The following is a 9458-nucleotide window of genomic DNA, read 5'->3' as shown; positions in this document are numbered from 1 at the left end:
CTTTATGAACGCAGCAGTTACCCCTGAATATGTCTGCATATAGCATCACGCTGAAAGAGTGCGATTTACTTTTTACTATATGAGAACATGATGAAACTTAAAATGTTTTTAAACGTTTTGATTTTTTCCTCATAATTACAACATTTCTTCGTGCTTTGGGGTGTGCTTAAAGCCATCCAGTTTCATAAGGCATTAAGATTAACAGCGATTCAAATGTTTCATTTTAGAAATATGATTCTAATTTTTTTTTTTAAATAAATGTGCGACTATAATTCAAATAAGATAAAAATGAGGTCGTGCGCACCGGCCAGGTGGCGTAGCGGGCAAAGTCAGTGTCACAGCTATTGAGAACCAGGCTCTAAGCCCTGTGGCTTAGAGTAGCCTAGAGCCCCCCCGGTACGTCTTCGCTCCGAGCGGGTTCGAATCCAACCCGGGTACGGTCCGATCACGCTCCACCGGCGAAGTGCGTTTTCCAGCTGCCGGGTCTGCACCGGGCCGGTATTTTTAGGGGGGTGGCCATTCTAGGTCACACCCCTAAGAATGGGGAAAATTGCACGAGATTAAAGTACTAAAAGGGGTTTACAAAAAGGGGACGAATGACGTAATTGCAGAACTTAGGGGCGTTTTACGTCACTGCCACCTGACATAAATTCCCCACGAGTGCGGCTCTCTCCCCCCCCCTCCACGCGTGGGTCAGATTCAAGATGGCGGCGCCTGCGGTTTGCGGGGCAGCGTTTCTCTTTTTACACAGTTTAAAATGTTATTTTTCTACCCAGAACGGGCTACAATGTAATGTTTTTGTTTTTGAGGTTTCATTCAGGTACGAGACTTTTCAGAAAGATGTCCTTTTATTGAACGAACAGTGCATTTCTGCGCTGTTTGAACGGGGGTGAACGCCTGGAGTCTGGGACGGAGTTACTGCAGGTGTGTGAGTGAATTCCCGGCGTGTGTTTGGTGGTGGTACGATTTTAAGGAAAATGAAATAAAATGGTTTAGATAATCTCCGTATTAAACGCTATCAAATATACTTTAACGGTTGTGGATGAAAATAAAGGCGAATGTCTTTTATGTTGCAAATAGTTTGAAGCTGTTTAATGTTTTCTTTTCCAGGTTTTATTGTTGTTTCCACTCCCTGTACGAATAATACAAACAAAACGGCTTCGCTGCATAAGAAGACCAAGAGTAAGTAATTTCCGAAAGTGTGTGCTTTTTATGTGCCACCCTTATTTAACTTTTTGGTTTTTTCGGCTCTGAATCCTGTGCAAATCGAGACATGGTGTTTTTTTTTCTGGACATGAACTCTGGTTTTCTATAAACCCTGATTTTGCTAGTCTTTCATAAATAGAATTGTAAATATATTGAGCCTCAATAGAAACATTACTTAATTGTTATTTTGCTGCAGATAGTTATTAGGAAAACGACGATCTGTGTAGCAGATGACCTAAAATTTTATTAAAGGGACCAGAAAAAAAAGTTGATTGATTTTGCTCTTCAATGTTTCTCATCAACAGGGGGTCTCCTTTGAACGGCGCATGCTAGTGTCGTGTGTGGACACACATTCCAAGCTGCACATGTGCAGTGCCTGTCTTGCAGCGTGGTGTGGTCACTGTCTAGAGGGATTCGGTTCTCTCCCCAGATCCCGGATAAGCATGTGCCTGTTCGCTGGTCACTGAAATGTACATGTTCAGTGGAGCTTTTGTCTGGTGAGTAGGACCTTCATGGCTTTGACTGTCTGGTTCTCATCCTGCACGTCAGCTGGGTTTACAAGAGCAGCAGGAGAACACGCACTGTCCTGCTGGCATGTTGTCACTTCAGGATGAGTCTGCATGAAGGGCAGGTGGTGAGGACCCAGGACATGGGCAGTGTAGCACCGTGCAGCCAGGCTGCCATCAAGCACTACAAGAGGAGTTTGATAGCAGCTGCTGTCACACGTGGACTTCATTTGCCTGTAATGTATTGGCAGATTAGAAATTTCTGAAGAGCACAAGACAATGAGCAACAGTATCCTGCCAAGGATACACACAGAAGTGTTCTTTTGATGTGAACATTGAAATTGTTGTAATTTTTGTTTTCCAGTTTTCCTCGTCAAGGAAAGGATTTGAAACCATCTTCTATAGGTTAACCATGTTGAATATTAATGTCCTTTTTTATTGGCATTATTTTGCAGAACTTCTGTCTCCCATACAGTGGCTGGAACTGTGACCTCAAGAAGTTGGAACGAAATAATGATGATTTTTTTTAACTTGTTAAACATTGTTCGTATGAATGTGTCCACTCCACACAGAAGTTATACAAATAAAGGTTTTGCTTCCTGGGGAGATCCTCTTTTTTGCCACATGTTTATTCTTATTGTTTCTGGTCCGAATCCAGTGTAGATCGAGCTGTGGTCTTTTTGGTTCGATCTAGGTTTTGGTTTTCAGTAAACCCCAAATTGTCTACTCCAGCACCACTTGTAAATAATAAATAATACTCCCTAGGGTATCAGTGGTTTTGAAAGTCGGTGCACATTTTTTGTGCCACACTTGTTTAATTATTCTTATTTTTTCCAATCTGAATCCAGCATTGATGGAGGAGTGGTCTTTTTCATCGCATCTGTGGATGTTTTGTTTTTCAGTAATCCCCGAATATGCTACTCTAGCATGATTTATGAGAAACTACATTATATTTACAGCATGGCAAAAAAAAGAGAATTGTAACTTGACTGAGTATGGAAAGAAACGTCAGTCACTTTGCTGCAGGTAGCTATCAGGAAAATGACAATCTGTGCAGCAGGTGCACTGACATTTTATTTAACAAATGTCATGTATGTCAATTTGGTTTGCTGATTAATATTTCTCATCAGCAGGGGGTCTCCTGTGAATGGCGCGTGCTAGTGTCATGTGTGGTAACACAGTACGAGCTGCACATCGGACATGCCTGCCGAACTCAAGGTTGCAGTCGCCGTCTTATAGGACTTCTTACGGTTTCTTTTCTCTCTCCTGGGTCCTGGGCCAGCATGTGCCTGTTCGCTACTCACGGAAACCTACATGTTCAGTGCGTCCTAAGTCTGGTGAGTAGGGCCTTTGACTGTCACTTTCTCATCTCAGCGTTATTAATTTAATATAGAGGACATATGGGTTCATTTGTGCTTTTTTTTCCTTTATCTTCACTAGGCTTGATATTCAGCAGACCATATCGCCACCTCATGACCTGACCAGTACTCTTCTTGAACAGGTGAGTTAGGGCTCATGCAACAGTCACTCTAGGCATGAATGATCAGGTTATATTAAATAATTTATTCAGTATGGTTAGTCATTATCAAGCATGGATAGTGTTTCTTTTTTGGACAAAATATAATGAACACTGATGTGAAGATTGTGAACTTCATTCTTGACTGAGTGGCACACCAGGTGTAAAGGGACTTCAGGCCAGCCACAGTAGTGCAAAGTGGAGTACAGATGTGTTTAGGCCCCATCCACGTTATTACCGCTTCATCCAATTCAGGGTCGAGGTAGAGCTGCTGGAGCCTGTATCGGCAAGAAATGGGCTCAAGGCAGGGTACTCCCTGGACAGGACTCCAGTCCATCGCAGGGCACATTCGCACTCACAGCCACATGTAGGGCATATTTCCCTAGAAGCCAGTTACCCTACCAGCATGCTTTTGGACTGTGGGAGGAACTCCATGCAGATAGCACCCCAGGTCCGGGTGTGCATAGGCAGTAATGAGCAAAAATCCTCAATATTACGCTTGGCTGTAGCCACCTGAATTGGTCTGGACTCATCTTGCCATGAATCGGTGACTTGCCTGTGCACCATTGCTTCTCTTCTTACCTGCCAAATGCATCACTTTGTGACACTGCTTCATGTCCATGTGAAATCATGTTGGTATTTTCAGAAGCAGCTCTTCATTGACACATTCTGAAGGAAGAACTGAAGAAAAGCATCATGTTTATTGACTGCAGCAGTACACATGAACTGGGGACAACAGCTCTTGAAACGTTTTGTCAAAGACTTGCATTCTAAAGGGCATGTGTTGTCTTCTCCCTTAGACAAAGAGAGCCGGTACTTGGTGAACACGACTGCTGCGAGTCCGGTTTTGCCACGACCTGCCTGTTGCTGAAGCCTCACTCCAGCGGGATTCACTGTTTCCACAGCCGGTAAGTGTTGTCACTGTGCTCTTGTCTTGCTGTAAATTGTATAGGTAGGGGACAAAAAAATGGAAACACTCACATAAAAGGTTACTTAAGAAATCTTTAAACCCAAGTGTGCAGTCCGTATGGACGGTATGCAGTGTGGCATAGAGTCGACAGCATGTACAATTTTACAGAGGGGATGTGAAACCTTTTTCCTTCAGAGTCGTATCAACTCGTGCCTGAGTTTTTGGCGTCCCTCATTTACCCTGTTGTTTCCATTGTTTTGTCCACTACCGGTAGATTAGCTTCTTGAAATGTAGGTGTTGCATTTTTATCTTTTGATTTTATTGTGTGTATCACCAGTCGTATGTCAAGCTGTGGCAGTAACCCCATTGCTCCCACCTCCAGTGTGTTCAGTGGAGCTTTGCCACATGGTCTGGATGCCTCAGATTCGAGTTTGTGATTTAGGTTGCTAACCTTGCTGCTTGAGCAGAACAGCACCAAACTGAAATCTGCATCTCCTTTTCTTTTCCTTCTGCTTTCAGACCAGTGGCAGAGCTAGCTGTGCACTCCTTTCTCTTGAAACCATTATACTTTACGAGATGCTGCTTGACTGACTACCTGCTGTCTGGTGCCATGCAAACCACGTTCTCTTTGCATGTATTGATTGTATTTGCCTTAAAATTCACTGGTGTTAGCCGAGTGTAGTTTATTTGCAGTGACATTTTACATTTTGAGCACAATTGTGTTTTAAACTTTGCATTGACTGGAGCAATGTTAACACGCTTATTCTTTCTCGTCTAGGACACCGATGGCTGCTGTGAAGTCTGGCTCTGCTGCCGAAACCTCGTTCCACAGAAGTCCCAGTGATGGTTCTGCTCCTGTTGCTTTGTATTTTCCTTTTGCACTGTGCTCAATAAACTAAAACTGCATTTTGCTCCATTTGTTGCCTCTTCATTGTTTGCAAGCTTTGCTGCTCTTTGTGCAGAGAAGGAACCAAGGCAGGAAAAGTGGGGTGGGGCTTAGGCACAGCTCCTCTCAACACGACCATAATTTTGGAGAAAATCTTGAAATTTGAGCTGGTTTCTGGGGGAAGGCGGGCAGGGTTTTGAGGGGGGAAAGTATGGCTCCTCCCCAAACAGGGAGATAGACAAAATTTGAGCTGGTTTCCAGGGGGCGGGGGCTGGGGGAGGGATGGCTCCTCCCCAAACAGGGAGATAGACAAAATTTGAGCTGGTTTCCGGCGGAGTGGAAAAGGGGGATAAGGGGGGAGAGGGGGAGGGGAAAAGAGGGATAAGGGGAGAGAGGAGAGGAGGGGGGGGAGTGGAAAAGAGGGATAAGGGGAGAGAGGAGAGGAGGGGGGGGAGTGGAAAAGGGGGATAAGGGGAGGGAGGGGGAGGGGAAAAGAGGGATAAGGGGAGAGAGGAGAGGAGGGGGGGGAGTGGAAAAGAGGGATAAGGGGAGAGAGGAGAGGAGGGGGGGGAGGGGAAAAGAGGGATAAGGGGAGAGAGGAGAGGAGGGGGCTTCCCTGCTGAAAAAAATTTCCCCAAAACCTATCTCCCTCAACACAGTGGACGTGGCAGGTAGGTCTATTCCTAGCCCCAGCCCCTCCCCTGCTGGAAAAAAATTTCCCCAAAACCTATCTCCCTCAACACAGTGGACGTGGCAGGCAGGTCTATTCCTAGCCCCAGCCCCTCCCCTGCTGGAAAAAAATTTCCCCAAAACCTATCTCCCTCAACACAGTGGACGTGGCAGGCAGGTCTATTCCTAGCCCCAGCCCCTCCCCTGCTGGAAAAAAATTTCTCCAAAACCTATCTCCCTCAACACAGTGGACGTGGCTGGCAGGTCTATTCCTAGCCTCACCCCGAGACCCAGAGCACCAACCAGAGGCGGCCACCGAAATAAGGAATCCGTAACACCAAAGGGAAGCCAAACACTTTTCTTTATTAAAACACCAAAGATGGACTCGGGCGTGTTCCCCTGGCAACAAGGCTCCTCGAGTCTTTGGCACCGTCTGAAATGAGACAGGAAAAAGACTAACATTAGTGACACCTCATAAAGACAAAGTGTGAAAAACGCCTGTTGACTACACATTTGACAAAAGAGGGGAGAAGACTAATAATCTTAAACCGGCTAGTCAAATTATTTTGCTTACTTGTCAAAAAATGGCTTTTTCACCAGCACAGATGGCTACGCCAGGCAACTCAACACTTTTCAAAAAGCCCCATTCATTACTGGCACAATTTAAAACTTTAGCAAGCTAGAAGATGACTAAATAACACATCTTGGATATGTATTTCCAAACAAGACTGCACAGTTCATTTCCAACAAAATACATTTCGCCTCACAGGTAAAACTCTGGGCAAGCACAAAGCTCTTTTCCTTAAACACTTAAAATGAGTCTGTAGTCCTCAACTGTTAACAAGCAGGCTGTTTGGAAACGCACATAAAAACTAGTGCCACCACAACCAAGAGCACTTCGTCATGAAGTCAGGAAGGCTGGGAACCATCCTGTGTTAAAACAATGTGGCAGCTCAAAGGCAGTTTTTGTTTTTTAAGTTTTGTGTAGTCAAACACTGACCTCACCTAAATGTTCAGGTAATTCCCAGCCATCAGGAGTCTAAACTGCACAATCAATACAATAATAAGCTCAGTGCAAAAAAAACAGCACCACACTTCTATACGAAAACTCCCTATTTGCATACAACACATATGACATGAGAAACAACAGAACTGGGGCACATCCGTGCAGATTCTGCTAGCCAGAAGTGACTAGGACGGCCTATTTGAACAAAAACGCACTCTCACTTTGGATAAGAATCCATCACTGCACAGTCTATTGCTCACCAACCCCACAAAGCAAAATACCCACAACCCCACCTCTGGGGCCACCTCTACTAACAACCCTGACAGTCCACAGCTTCTGACCTTCCTTGATCCATATCAGCAAGCTCCTGAATTGCTTACTTTCTTGTAGTCTTGTGAATGACTGTTCATTTGCTTACTCTTATTCAGTATTCACGGAAGCAACTTTGAACACAGTTTTTTTCTCCTGTATCGTTCTATTAAGCTCAATACATTCAAGGCACTGGGCCATTTCAGCCAGTGCTTTAGATACTGTATGCTGAGCTCACAATGTGCACATAGGTGCACAATACATTCCTGCACATCTGTGTGGTAGAATCCAGAAACCACACGTCACAAGCACTGCACAGCTGATTTTAATCAGACTGGAAAAATTATCTTGCATAACCCTTTAACAATTTACACTGCAATGTTAAGTGTAAGGTATTCAAATACAAACTGTAGTACTGTCAGCACTACAAAGTCTGGCTGCATTGGGCCTGTGATTCAATTTTGAAGAACTGAAACAGTAATTGAAGAATTTGGTTTTCAAAATCTCAGTATAAATCAGGATAGGGTTGACAAAGCAGGGCTGGGTTGCTAGTGTGTAGCAAAAAATATCCCTGGGAGCCAGATTTTCTCGAACATCAATTCGTCAGATGAGTTCATTTTTTTTTGGTCTTGGAAAGTGATGAGAGTGGTAACAGCCAGCAGAAAGATTTTAAAAAGAAAACCTTGGCATCAAGCACTATAGAAACACAGGGCATACTAAAGAAAACATTGGGATTATAAGGCATTTTATGGTGACATAAAGCAATAGGAGAATCTGAATGCTCTTAGGTATGAGTTAAATAATGTACTGTATACTTTTGTGCAGCAATCGTATTCACACAAGAAAAAAAAATGTTTCACAGAGACTACGTGAGTTGCTGTTGGAGACACTGCATATGGATCAACAAAGCACCTCTTAGATCCAGCAAATCTGACCAGGTTCAACACGGAAATCCCTCAGACACGTGTGAACGATACAGCGGGGTGACAGCTGTCACAGAGGCCTCTCTACAGAACCAAACCGAGAACTTCCAGCCCAGGAAGACTATACCGACATTATTCCACACAGTTACAGCAAAAACCCATGTCTTACCTGGCTTAGAAGGTCCTGGAAACACTTTGCTTCTCCTCGTGGTGAATCAAGCTTCAGGGGTGGGCTGCTCAACACTTTCGGCACCTTGAGAGGCAAAAGTAAACAGGGTGAAATTTAGCCAATGACCTCCATGTCATACCTGCTTGTTCCCAAGCTGAATTAATGCTCAAGTCCTCATGCCCTCACCCAAGGAAACATTGTTTCTTCGTAAACAAATGAAAACCTAAAAACATTACAGTGAAAGTAATAAACACGTGGCTACAAAATCACTTTCCGCGTCTGTTTCTTTCCTTCTATTTCCCATAAACAATGCATCAATCATTTTAAATAGGTTTTAGGGCTACTGTTATTTCTACTAACAAATCCACAAGACGTATGCCTTGCACGTGTTGGTAACATGTTGAAACAATTATGATATAGGACCTCCAAGAAAAATACGATCTACATTAGTTAATGCTTACTTACACATTTGATTTAAAATAACACAGCACTCCATGAACGCGTACCGCGCTAAACCAGTTGCAAAACCAATCATTTTGCTCAATGAAATGTGCTGACGAAAACAACAGAATTGTCCCAAGATTTGATAACGAAATAAGATCTTAACAAAACAGGCAGTTCAAAAATAGATTCACCGAGTCATCAAGTCATTTTGAATAAACTAATGCATGTAACAATAAAAAACGACTCACCCCGAAGACAAAAAACGGGTCTTTTCTCCATAATATCCAATGCTGAAAACGCCACCGAAAACAAAGCTATGCCTGATTTAGATTTTAAAAACCCAGCAGAACCCCATAAGGAAATTCCATTTGACAGCAATAAGAATAAAACGCATAAATGAAAAACGTTTGATTTGCAGAAACTCGGGCCTACTCCAACCTTACGAATTTGGAACAGCCGCCATCTTGCGCTCCACCGGCCGGCTGGAATGAGCGCTCGCGCCGCCACGAGTAAATGGCGAGAACTGCGGCTAAAAACCAATTCCACACTCCTGCGTGCAGTAGCCCGAAACCAATTTGGAGACATTGTACCGTGCAATGCCATATGCAGTGCGTAACTTTGAATTTTAATTGCATAGTGAGCCGAAATGTCGTTAAAACCCCGAAATATACATAGCAGTTATGAGAAAAACAAACTGTAAGATAAGAAAAGTTACTCTATGCCATGCAAATTAGACATGTCATGAATGAAAGGCTTTAATCCAGACAGAAAGTTTATTAGGGTGCGTAAGAATAAGAAAGCAGTGTGATTTGCTTGTCACAAACTGCAAACTCCAGTAGTGAGCAGCAAAAGTTTAGAAAACGTTACAGTGCTTCAGACCATCAGATGCATAGTTTGCTTTAGTGCACAAATAA

At 43.6% G+C, this 9458-nt stretch overlaps 2 long non-coding RNA genes across 2 annotated transcripts; one reads left to right on the top strand and one right to left on the bottom strand.

Moving 5' to 3' along the window:
- The first annotated feature begins 672 nt into the window (after positions 1-672).
- LOC148816862 (uncharacterized) lies at positions 673-5053 on the top strand. Its single transcript, XR_016094699.1, has 6 exons — positions 673-924; positions 1111-1182; positions 1512-3049; positions 3153-3213; positions 4029-4136; positions 4917-5053. It is a non-coding gene; the product is annotated as an uncharacterized LOC148816862 (long non-coding RNA).
- Positions 5054-6037: 984 nt separating this feature from the next.
- Positions 6038-9057, bottom strand: LOC148816861 (uncharacterized). The gene is made up of 3 exons (XR_016094671.1): positions 8793-9057; positions 8101-8184; positions 6038-6126 (listed from the first exon to the last, which is right to left on the bottom strand). It is a non-coding gene; the product is annotated as an uncharacterized LOC148816861 (long non-coding RNA).
- Between the last annotated feature and the right edge of the window lie 401 nt (positions 9058-9458).

Source organism: Atractosteus spatula, chromosome 22 (genome assembly GCF_055471065.1).
Source record: "Atractosteus spatula isolate fAtrSpa1 chromosome 22, fAtrSpa1.hap1, whole genome shotgun sequence".
NCBI lineage: Eukaryota > Metazoa > Chordata > Actinopteri > Semionotiformes > Lepisosteidae > Atractosteus > Atractosteus spatula.
This window is presented reverse-complemented; position numbering and strand designations above follow the sequence as displayed.